Genomic DNA, 11846 nt, shown 5'->3' on the forward strand with positions numbered 1-11846 from the left:
TCCTGCCCAGAAATCCCAGCTGCTTTAGGAGGGAATTAAAAGATGTTTTCTATGGATAAACCCTAAGCAGGGAGAAGATTCCTGATCCCTGGAGGTGCCCAAGGCCAGACTGGACAGGGACAGTGAGGGTGGGTGGGATGGGATGAGCTTTAAGGTCCCTCCATCCCAAACCATCCCAAACCACTCCATGATTCCTTGCTGGGCACACCCAGATCTCCCTGACCACTCACACCTGGCTCCTGTCCAGTTTGCAGTGGGAGGAGGTGAAATTCTGGGATATCCTGTCTCTCCATGCCAGGAAAACACTGCAGGGGCCCCACCTGTTTTGATTTCCAGCCTTTCCCAGCACCTCCAGCTCTTTGGATGGCTCATTCCAGGCTGGATCGTTGGGAAAATCTTGGGCAGGAGGATGGAGCCCCACAGGCTGGACAGACCCAGCCCCACAGGTTTTTCCTGAGAGGCAGCATCCAAAGCCCCGTTTTTCATTTTATTCTTTTATTTTATTTTTAGCGCTGTTATTTTGCCCTCCCCAGCCGAGGGTGTTTTGCAGCAGGAGCAGCTGATGGGCTGGAAAAAGCTCGGAGTTGGGAGCGGGAGGTGCCCATCCATGCAGCCCAGGGGAGGGGTTGGAGGCTAAAAACAGTAAACAGGAAAAACAACCTCACAAAGAACCTTGGGCCAGCCAAGCACTGCCCCATGAAAGGCTGGAAAACAACAAATTCGTGCCCAATTCTCATTTAAAAATGGGAAACAAAGGCATTAGGATCAGCCACCAGGTTTGCAGCACCCCTGGGACCAAACTTCAAAGGGAAAAATAAAAACATCCAAGCATTTTTCTTTTTCTGGTTTTTTTTTTTTTTCCCTCACCTGCCTGCTGGATGAGACAGAACCCAGGGGTTTCACAGGACCCCCAGGAATTTCTGGAGCAGGGAAGGCAGGAAAACTCTCACCCCAAAGGAGCAGCCACAGGCAGAGGAACCCAGCCTGGGGCCTGGCAAACCAAAGGCTTCTGTTTGCCACCAAGACAGGAAAAATCAGAGTAAGAAAGAGCAGGAAGAAAAGAAACAAACCCTGAACACCACCAGGATCGAGCTGTTACAAAATCCTGGATCTCTCCCTGCTGCTGGGGCTGCCTGGAGCATTCCCAACCCCACTCTGCTCCCCAGAGGGAGGCTTCTCATCCCAGGGTGAAAAGAAAAAAATTTGGGATGTGTGGGGACATCTGAAGGCTGAGGGGGGAGGAAGGGAGGGGTGGGGGAATGGCAGAGACTGGGATCCCAGCACAGGAAGGACCTGGAGCTGCTGGAGAGAGTCCAGAGGAGCCCATGGATGTGCTCCAAGGGCTGGAGCCCCTCTGCTCTGGAGCCAGGCTGGGAGAGCTGGGGGTGCTCACATGGAGAGGAGAAGGATCCAGGGAGAGCTCAGAGCCCCTTCCAGGGCCTAAAGGGGCTCCAGGAGAGCTGGAGAGGGACTGGGGACAAGGGATGGAGGGACAGGACACAGGGAATGGCTTCCCACAGCCAGAGGGCAGGGATGGATGGGTTATTGGGAAGGAATTGTTCCCTGTAAGCAGAGATTGAAGCTGTGGCTGCCCCTGGCAGTGTCCAGGGTTGGATGAGGCTTGGAGCAGCCTGGGACAGTGGAAGGTGTCCCTGCCCATGGCAGGGGTGGGGTGGGATGGGATGGGATTTAAGGGCCTGATGAGCTTTGAGCTGATCCCAATCCCTGCAGTTTGCTCAGACCAGCGATCCCATTCTCCTCTGCCCTGGCTTCACCTCGGTGCCAAAGGTGTCTTAGGGATGAGCCAGGACAGGATGGGAGCTGCCCCTCCCAGGGTGATGATCACACATCAGGAAGCTGCTGGCTCCTCCCTGCTGCAGCTACAAATCAGAATAATCCCCCTTCAGACACCTCTCGGGGTAATTCCACTCTCCCACAAGGAAATCTCTGCCCCTCCAGAGCCTCTTTTCCCTCCCAGCCCATGTCCCTGCCTCCCCTTCCCTCTCCAGCACCCTGCTGCTCCCTAAAGAAGTCTCTCCCACCTTCTCCAGATTTTGGAGTGCTAACACAACCTCAGGGGGGTTTTTCTTGCTCTCAAGGTCCCATCAATGCCCTGCAGGGGAGGCCAGGGCAGCTCTGGCTCTGCCAGGGCTCAGGAATGAGCACAAGGACCAGAGCTCTCCACACCTCCCATGCAACCAAGAGAGAGGAGCCTGACCCTCCTCCCCCTCCTCTTTTTCTTTCTCTCTCTTTATTTTTCCTTCTCCCCCCCTTCTCCCCGACCTCCTATTCCCAGTGGCCAAGAACATTTAGTCTGGCCGGGAAAAGGAAATCTCATTACAGAATTATGGTTCATTTAGCAGGTCCCACTGGAAGCCCTGCAATAACCACTGCCTTCCTAACAGGATTAGCCAGTGTCTGAACCTCCCGCCCTCCCTGCAGGCACCTCCCTGCCCAAAAACCCCAAAAACCCCAGAAAACCCCAAAGAGCCACGGAAAACCATGGTTCAGGGGGATGCAGGGAAGGGAAGATTGAGGGGTGGATTTGTTGGTGTGAAGGTGGGCACTGCCAGCAGAGGTTTGAACAGCTTATCCCAGAGTTATCCCAGAGTTATTTACCCCAGGGTTATTTATCCCAGAGTTATCCCAGAATTATCCCAGAGTTATTTATCCCAGAGTTATCCCAGGGTTATTCATTCTAGGGTTATCCCAGAGTTATCCCAGGGTTATTCATTCTAGGGTTATCCCAGAGTTATTCCAGGGTTATCCCAGGGTTATCCCAGAGTTATCCCAAGATTATCCCAGAATTATCCCAGAGTCATCCCAGGGTTATCCCAGAATTACCCCAGAGTTATCCCAGGGTTATCCCAGAGTTATCCCAGGGCTATTTATCCCACCTTCTCCAGCTGCAAATCCCAATTTTCTCTGCTGTCTTGGCCTCTCCCAGCCCATCCATTCTCCCTCTGTGAATTTGGGATATTAATGCTGGAGACACCCTGGATTACACAAGTCCTGCTTGGCATTCCCTGCCTGCTGCTCCCCAAGCAGTGTCCAGGTGCTCCTGGAAGGGGCTTGAGCTTCTCCTGGCATCAGTCTTGGAGTCTACCTGGTTTTTGTTTGGAAATACCAAAACAATTCCTGGGATCTGCTCTTGTTAAGAGGGTGGGGAAATATAATCCAGAGGAGAAAGTGAAGAAAAATGCCAAATTACTGGGGCCAGCAGAACATCCCAGACCAGGCTGAGATGTCTCTGCTCTTCCCATCCCTGAACCAGGAAAAGGGGGTTAAAGAGCAATAAATCTGGTGTAGAATGCATGGAACCAGCCCAGGTTTTGCTGCTCTCTGCACCCTGGCCCTGTGCTCAGCCCTGGGCAGGGAGGCACAGCAGGAACAAGGAAAATGTTCTGCCCACAGCAGCTCAGCATCCCCAGGTGCTCCCTGGGAGAGGAGAACTCCAAACAGGAGCAGGGTTTGCCTGGATTGCCTCCCCTCAGAGCAGGGAGGGGTTTAAGGAGGACAGGGTTTAAGGTTCAAAAGGAATTGGGATTTCCTATTAAAATTGGAAATTTTTTGGAGTAAGTTTGCCAAGACTGGGCTCTCATCGCTGTCTTACCCTGCTCATCCTCACTCCTCCCTCCTCTGCTGACTACACCAATTCCCATGGAAAACAGGGAACTGTTCCCTCAGCCCCTGTGTCTGTCAGTGCCCCAGCAAAGCCCAGAGCTGTGGGGTCACTGACCTGGGAGTGTCCCTTTGTGGGGACTCTGTGTAGCAGCCTCTGGACTGGGGGTGCCTCATTTCGGCTCTTCAGGCACTCAGGGAAACCTGCACAGACTCTTCCCACATCCCCACACTTTTATCCAAAGTTTTATCCACTTTTACCCCCCCACCTGAGAGGCCCACACTGTCAGGTCAGGAAATAACATCATTAATGCACACGTTAATTGAAAAGTGGGACTGTGTTCAAGGATTGCTGCCAACTCCAAAAATGCATCCAAAGTGATTTCTGAACGAGATGTGATCCCCCAAATCTGCCCTGGGATAATCCTTCAGCACATACAGAATGTGAACTAGCTAATATAGTTAATAATAACAATAAAAATAATAACAATAATAAATAAAATACAAAATATGTGCTCAGCAAGGGTGGTGACACTTTTGGGGTGCGTACCTCTGGGATGGAGGGAGGTGTTAGTAGCAATTAGGTTAAAATTCATCCCGGGACAGTTCATCCCTCGTGTGAGAGCTGCTCTGAGGTTTATCAGCTCCAAGTCCCCAAAACATCCATCCAGGGAGCCTTGATCCAAAAAAATTCCTATTTTAATAGGAAATTTGAATTCCTTTTGAAGCTGAAAGCTCTCCTCCTTGAAGCTCTCCCTGCCCACCCCATGGGTGGTCCCTTGGAGCTCCCTGAGGACCCTGCCCATAGACCCCAGGCTGGGTGGGAGCCCTGGGAGCTGCTGGAGCCCCCACGGGCTTTGCTCCCACCTCTGATGCTCTGAACGAGCTGGGCACGGCTGACACACATCATTAGGAGGAAATAAAAGGCCAGGATGGGTTGTTTTCCTCAAGGACGAGCCCTGCAGCTCCCACGCTGTTCCAGCAGAGGTTTTCCAGCCTTAACGAGACTTTGTCTGGAGCTGCAGGGGTGTGGTGGCCCTGGAGCGGCTCTGTGGGCAGGGGTGAAGGGCTGGGGCAGCAGCAGGACGGGGTTGTGCTCACGAGGTGCCAGGGACCTCCTCGGGAAGGCAGCAGGGACCCCAAGGTTTGGCACCACCAGCCCAGAGAGCAAAGCCTGGGGTGAAAACTGTGGGAAGAGAGGAGGGAGGATGCAGAGAGCAGGACAAGTTTCCCTCACAGACACTCTGGAAATCAGTTTGCAGCATCAACTGACGCCAAGAACTGAAGGCAAAAGGCATTTCTGGAGCTGATGGGAGCACAGGGGTTGGGATTGTCCTGCCAGGAAGGTGAAATCCCTGCTCCAGACCGTCCAGCACAGGAGGATCCTCTGTGGAGAGGGCAGGACAGATGAGCCCTGCCCAGCAGCGAGGATGGGCAGGGAAGGGGCAGCCTGAGCCCTGCCAGAGCTCAGGACAAGGATCTCGTTCCCTCAGGACACAAATCCCTGTTGTGCCCCTCACCTTGGCTTTGGGGAGGGTTTTCATCCCCTTTTCCCTGAGCTGGCACTGCCCTGCCTCCCCCTGGCCCTTCTCAGCACCATTCCCAGCACTGCTCCCTCCCCTCTCAAGGGGGAAATGATGCCTTGGAGTTTAGCTTTTATCTTTTTCAGAATCTCTGCTGCTTAGTGTGTAACTCCAAAACTTCATGTTAGGTGTTAGTAAGTTGGACAAAACAATTCCTTCCTAGCTGGAGAATCCAGCACAACTGGTACCCAAAAAGCAGAAACAACAGTGAGGGAAAGGGGGCAAGCCAGGACTGGATAATTAACCCCAGTATGTAGAGGAACCAAAACTTCTAGAAGTGTAAAACTCGTGACCAGGATCCATCTGGGATTTGATTTGGGTGCAGCCTCAGCCAGGCTCTTGCCCTACTCAAGGTGCATCCTTTCAATAAATACTGATTTTATCCCTTTTACTCTGCCTAGTCTGTTCCAGCTCAGCCTTTCCAGGCATCACCTCCACTGGCAGGACAGAAATGTCACTGGGGGAACTGGCAATGAACAAATCCAACCTTTCAGACAGGCACAACAACCCAGAGCTTCACCCACGGGGGACAGGGGGACACAGGGCTGGCAGCAGGTCCTGACACCCAGAGTGTCCCTGCAGCTTCCCCCCACCCCTTTCCCATTTCCCCTCTCTCCCTGTTTGTTTATTTGGCCATCCAAGCTTACAGCAGCAGCAACGGGGTCTGGCAGCCCAAAACTTCCCCTGGGGAAAAAGTTCTGGCATCCAGTGGCCAAGTCAGGAGACTCTGGAAAGTTGCTCCGAGCCTGTCTCATCTCAGGGCTTGACATATCTCTGCTGTCCATTTCCCTTCCCAAGGAAATCTGATTTGTTCCAAAGTTTATAGTTTCAGTGACCTAATCCCAGCATAGTTGTTCCTGTTTCCCTTTAATTTACTGCCGCAGCTTGTATTAATTGATGGATTGCAGAGGGTTTGAGCCAAGCTAATTGTTTTAGGAACAGAAAAAAAGAGGAGAAAGAAAGGGAGATGTGAGGCCCCTTAGTGGATTACGGAGGGATTCGGAGGGGGAAGCAGAGGGAAAAAGCTCCAAACACGAGCGGCTGTCTGGAGGGGTGGAGGCTCTCCAGGCTCCCTGCAGCCAGGAATAACTTCCCTGGGATGACCCTGGAGTGGGAGAGGAGGGTGTTGTGCTTCAGCCCTCTGGCTCTGTGCTCACCTGAGCTGCTCCTGTCCCTGGGTGATGCTGGGGAGCTCTCTGAGGCAGGGAAAAGGGAAATGTCACCCTGGATCCCAGCAGGATGATCCAGGCAAGCAGGGGCTGCTCTGAGCAGGTGGAGAAAACCCTCCGGGAAGGATTAAAGTCAGGATGGGTGTGGGAGGCACTGGGAGCTGCCAGCAGGGGTTTATCAGGTGTAAGGCATGGCCAGGGGCCCTGATCTCTTCTCCGAGCTCTGTGGATCAGGAGCAGCAGTTCAGGCTGAGACCTCACTTCAGCGAGGCCTTTGACAGAAAACTGAATCATGGAACGGTTTGGGTTGGAAAGGACCCTTAAAGCCCATCCCACTCCTGCCCTGCCGTGGCCAGGGACACTTTCCACTACCCCAGGCTGCTCCAAGCCCCATCCAGCCTGGCCTTGGACACTGCCAGGGATGGAACAGCCACATCTCACCATCCTCATCCAAAAAAGTCCTCCTTGTATCTCATCCAAATCAAACCTCTCTCAGTTTGAAACCGAGAGTCATGAGCTGGGTCGAGTCCCATGAAACCCTGGGGCAAGGGAGGATGTGGGATCTCCTCTGGCCTCCCTCATTTCCCTGCCCCCCATCCCTTCCACCTCTCCTCCATCTCCCCCAGGAGAACCAACGCAGAAGCAAAGCCAGGACCTCTTCAGGCAGCAGAGAATCCTTCTGGAGATTGGGGTGCAAGGAGGGGACACCCCCAGAGGAAATCCCAGCACCCTGTGAACCACAGCATCACCAAGGTATTAAAGTTTTCCAGGCAAGGAACTCTCTCCCTGTTGTTTCCCTGGCCAAACCCCTCCTTTTCCATAAATCAGCCCAGGCTCTTTCAGCACGGCTCTCGCAGAGAGGTTGATTTATTCAGGAGCAACACAGGGAGTTTCCAGATTCACACTAATTGCTCTCCCAAATTACTTAATAGTTGAAATTGCAGTCCTCTCTTTGGAAATCATCTCAGACAGCTCAATAAAAAACTATCAGCGGAGAGACAACTGCAAATTGATAAAGACTTCGAGACGAGGGTAATATCATTGTTGTCTGGCAAATTTATTCATCTGAAACCCAAACGAGGAGGATAAACAGCCTCGCTCGGTGAGGAAGACACCGCCCGCTACCGAGTTGCTCAATTTTCTCTTCCAGAACTGCTCTGATTACTCGGAGGGAGAAAAGGCAGCAGCGCTGAAACCAGGCAGCTCCTGCAACGCCTGCGAATAAATCGCTCCAACCTTTCCCTCGCCGGGGAGAAACAGAATTTAAAAGAAATATAATAATTAAAATAATAACAGCACAAGCGCTGGTGCTGGTTCTGGCGGGCTGCTGCTCCCCTGGGGCGGTGTGGATTCGGGAGCTGGCTGCTGGCCACAGAGCTCCCGCGGGCTTGAAATTGTCACCCAGGAGGGAAGGGAAAAACTTGTTTCATTTTGGCCGTTTCCCAATTTCCCGGCGGCTCCGGGGGCGGGAGGTGCCGGGAGCGGAGGGGAGAGAGGATGGGGGTGCGAGGGGAGAGCCAGAGGTGTGGGGGGCTCCTGGGGGGCACAGCTCCACCGAGGAGGCTTCGAGGGCAGGACCCAGCGAGTGGGGCCAAGGAAGGGCCAGGGGGGTTTGGGGGGCGCTGACCGGGACGGGCACGCTGGGAGCATCTCCTCTGCCCTGCCAGGTTTTGGGATCATCTCCTTTGCCCTGCCAGGTTTCGGGGCCCTGTGGTGTCACGGAGGATCCCCGCTCCAGACTCCCCATCCCGAGGTGACCCCACATATCTCAGCCACAGCTCTCCCCCCACCCATAGCACAGCGCCCTGCCCTCTCGGGTGCCCACAAAGCTGCTCTTTTCTTCTGGTTTTAAATCCATTTCTGGAAGGTTTGGCAGGAGGGGGTGGGAGAACAGGGTCGTTGTCAGCACCGACTGATGGGCAGCGCTTCAGACCCACAAACTTCTTTCCCTCCCATGCCCACTGTCACACCAGGAAAATAAACTCCTCGGCGGGTTGGGCACGGAGCTTAAATGCAAAATACTCAACGGAGAGGCCCCAAATCCCCCCAGTTTTTCCCCAGAGAGCAGCGTGGGAGCGAGGGGGTTACGAGGAGCCGCTGCCCAGCACGGTGCCAGGAGCCACAGGGATTTGAGAGGCAGCCCGGCCGATGGCTGCCATCTGCTCCTGGCACCTCGTGTCACTGCCGGAGCCCGACAGCGCCCGGGAGCGCCGAGAAAACAATCCCAAAGCCCAGGCAGCCCAAAAGCAGCCCCAGCCCCATCAGCCCTCGCCGGGGGAAGCGGGACAGGGAGCGGGGAGACGCCACCACAGCTGCGACACATCCAAGGTGCTGGAGCCCTCTGGGGCGTTCAAAGAGCTGGGAAAGCTTCACAGCCGGGACCGTGTCCCCCTGCCCTTTGTGGGGTGGCCGGGGACAGGGCGACAGCGGGAGGGTGTGGGGTGCCATGAAGCTTTTCCTCACTCCTGGCACCCATAACAGCAAGAATTCCCTGCAGGAACCCCAGCCCCGAGCGATGCTCGTGTGCCGAGGCCCCGCGGAAGCTCCCGGGGCTGCAGAGGGAGGGGAGAGGTGGCAGCGCCACCGTAAAGGGCAGAGCGGCGACCCGCGGGGCACGGCTTTGATGGCACCTCAGGCGCGGGGAAGAGAAGCTCGGAGATCCATCCGCATCCCTCCGGGAAGGCGTCCAAGGGAGCCGGCTTGGCAGAGCTGGCAGGGAAAGCGAGGAGCGGGCGAGCGGCGGCGCAGAGCCCCGGCTGCCACGGCCGGGTGACCTCGGAGCCGCGGGGGAGAGCGGCCGCGTTTCCTGACCCACATCCCAACCCCCCCCTCGGGGCTCCGGGAAAGAAAAACCCTTTAAAAAAATAAATAAAAAGAAGTCTCATTCATCATTCAGCCTCTGTTTGTTTTCTGCACTCCGCTAAGCTCAAACAAGCAAAACAGATTAGCTGGGCTCATTTGTTTCCTACTTAATTACACCTCTTCGGTGCTGATGTAATATTTCAAGATTTGGGTTGCTAAGGCTGAAAATCCACCTGCCCCACTCCCACACCCACCTTGGCTTTTCATTCCCATCATGAAAAAGCCCAGATGGGGATTTTTTCCGAAAAAACTCCTCTAATTATTGAGGAATTCAAGGCTCTGAATGCAGAAGCTGCCAGCGAGCGCTCAGGTTGTCAGAAGCAGATGGACGCCAGCTCCAGCTTTTGATCACAGGCTCGGAACCCCTCCCCAAAAAAACAGGGAGAAGGGGGGGAAGGACCCCGCATCTGCAGCAGCACACGGCCGCGGATAACTTTAGTCATTCCCCCTCCCTCTCCAGGATTGCTTTGGCATCAATAGGACTTCCCAGGAAGCCGGAGCAGCTGCGGAGCCGACGCAGTTTGCAGGATGAGCTCGGCGCTGGGGGAAGGAGCGCACGCCTCCCCGCAGGAGATGCTTCCCTTCCCTTCGGATGCTTTTCCTTCTCCCTTGCCCACAGCCGCGCCCCACATCTCTGCAGGTGCCCAAAATCTGCTGTGCTTTACCCAAGGCAGAGCACGGCCCTGCCAGCCCGTGCTGGAGGAGAAGCTGGAGCTTCCCCAGGTGGGAAAGGTGCGCCTGGGAGGGGATTTTCAGGCTGTCAGTGCCCAAAAGGGTCCCGCAGAGCCAGCAGGGCGCTCACAGCATCCCCAGCCCACCCTGCCGAGGCCAAAGGTGTGTCCAAGGTGAGGAACAAGTGGAACCGCCTGGAGATCGGGAATGATCCCCCTGTGATTCCCAGCAGCAATCTGAACAAACCCCCCCGATCCCATCCCGAGAGAACCACTCCTAGAAAACTGAAACTCCCACTTCAGTGAGACATTCCCACCCTCCGGGCCACCCTGAGCCACGTCCCCGGAGTGTCCCCGCCGCCCCAGCCTTACTTGTGTCCGGAGAGAGCCCTCGGAGGCCACCGGGCATCGCTCCCCGCTCGCCCCCGCCGCCTGCCCGGGGCCCCGCTCCCCCCGCCCGGGCTGTGGGTCCCGAAAGGAAGAGCAAACAAAAGGCACACACCGAGGCCATGGCTCGTCCAGAGGCAGGGGCTGGCCGGAGCCAGGGAAGGAGGCGCTGGGCAGCGGCAGGAAAAGGGCTCAGCCGGCGCTGGAGCTGCGGGAGGGCTGCGTGAGCCGTGCCCAGCCGGCTGCGCGCTGCCCGCCGCCCTTCCCACGGTGGCATTGCCCCTCAGCGGGTCCAGCAGTGTCCTTGTCCCCTCGCCAGCTCATGGCCGGGACCCACCCTGCTCATCACTCCAGCCAACACACCCCCTGCGGCTCGCCAGGGCTGGCCTGGGGGAAATCGCAGGTGCTTTTGGGGTGGCCGGAACGCCCGCCGGGCACTGCGCACCTGGCACCGGCCACAGCCCCCGCAGCCACCGGGGTTGCCACAGGAGTTGGGTTATTCAGTAACTTTTAATCTCTCCCGGCTGGAAGCTGCTCCACGCCTGCCTAAGCACGGCTTGCAGCTGATTTTTGGGTGTTTAGGGGGCCGTGTCTCCCCGGGTGGGGTTGGGAGGGAGGGCGAGGATGGGAGAAGCTGCGGGGTTGAGTTCCAAACGTCCAACTCGTGGGAAGAGCAGGAAAAGCCCAAGAGCCCCTCGGGACCACGGGCACAGGGGATCAGGACCTTCCCTTCTCCAAAATGCTCTCCCCCCACAAAGGTGCAGAGCTGGAAAAGGGTGTCTCCCCCCCACAGCCGGGCCAAGAACGGCTCTTTCTGCCCTAAACCACAGGAATTTTATCGAGAAGGAGAGGTTGAATTTTTAACCCAGTCGCAGAGGAGCTCCTGTCCTTGACGAGGCAGTGGGGTTTTGTTTGAGGTTGATGGGGAGATAACAGAGTTCTCCGGGCATTTGGAAGGGTTTTCCATTGATTTTTCTCAGCTCCAAAGGGAAGGAGAGCAGAAAGGCACATCCAGGCTCCTCACCACAACCTCAGCCCCTGTCTGCTGCAAAGTCAGCCGTGCCCAGACAATTAGGAGGCATCCAAGGGCTGCAGCGTTAATTAAAGAAGTCCTTGGAGATTAAATCATCTCCAGGGACCCCGGTGTTCCTGTCCCCTCTAGCAGGACAAACTGCACCTCAGTTCAACAGCAGGTTCTGCTGCAATGCCCCTGAACATCCCCAGAAGCAATTTTCTGCTTTAAATTGAAGAGATTTTAACCCCAACAAGAGCCCTGAGCAAGGAGCTTGACCCATCTATCGCCCCAACACGGACGTGGCTCTCACACCCAAAAGCCTCAGTTTAACTCAGAAGAGCCAAATAAAATCAAAATAAAATAAAAATAGGTTTTGATGTCACATCGCTGCTGTCATCACCTCCGGAGCAGGTCCCTGCCACACTTCACACGATCCTTCCCATCCCGAGGTGACTCAGATCCAGCTCCTGAGAGCAGGAACCCTGCGTGCCCTCACTCCCAACTCCACTTTTATCAGTCTGGGAGCCATTTCATCCAG

At 55.6% G+C, this 11846-nt stretch overlaps 1 protein-coding gene across 1 annotated transcript in view; it reads right to left on the bottom strand.

The window, feature by feature from the left end:
• NOS1 (nitric oxide synthase 1) overlaps window positions 1-10426 on the bottom strand; it is a 73363-nt gene extending 62937 nt beyond the window's left edge. Inside the window, exon 1 of the mRNA XM_033075610.1 lies at window positions 10409-10426. The gene's annotated coding sequence lies outside the window, so the exon portion shown is untranslated. The remainder of the gene's footprint in view (window positions 1-10408) is intronic.
• Between the last annotated feature and the right edge of the window lie 1420 nt (window positions 10427-11846).

The sequence above is a fragment of the Catharus ustulatus genome, chromosome 18, assembly GCF_009819885.2.
Source record: "Catharus ustulatus isolate bCatUst1 chromosome 18, bCatUst1.pri.v2, whole genome shotgun sequence".
In the NCBI taxonomy this organism is placed as follows: Eukaryota; Metazoa; Chordata; class Aves; order Passeriformes; family Turdidae; genus Catharus; species Catharus ustulatus.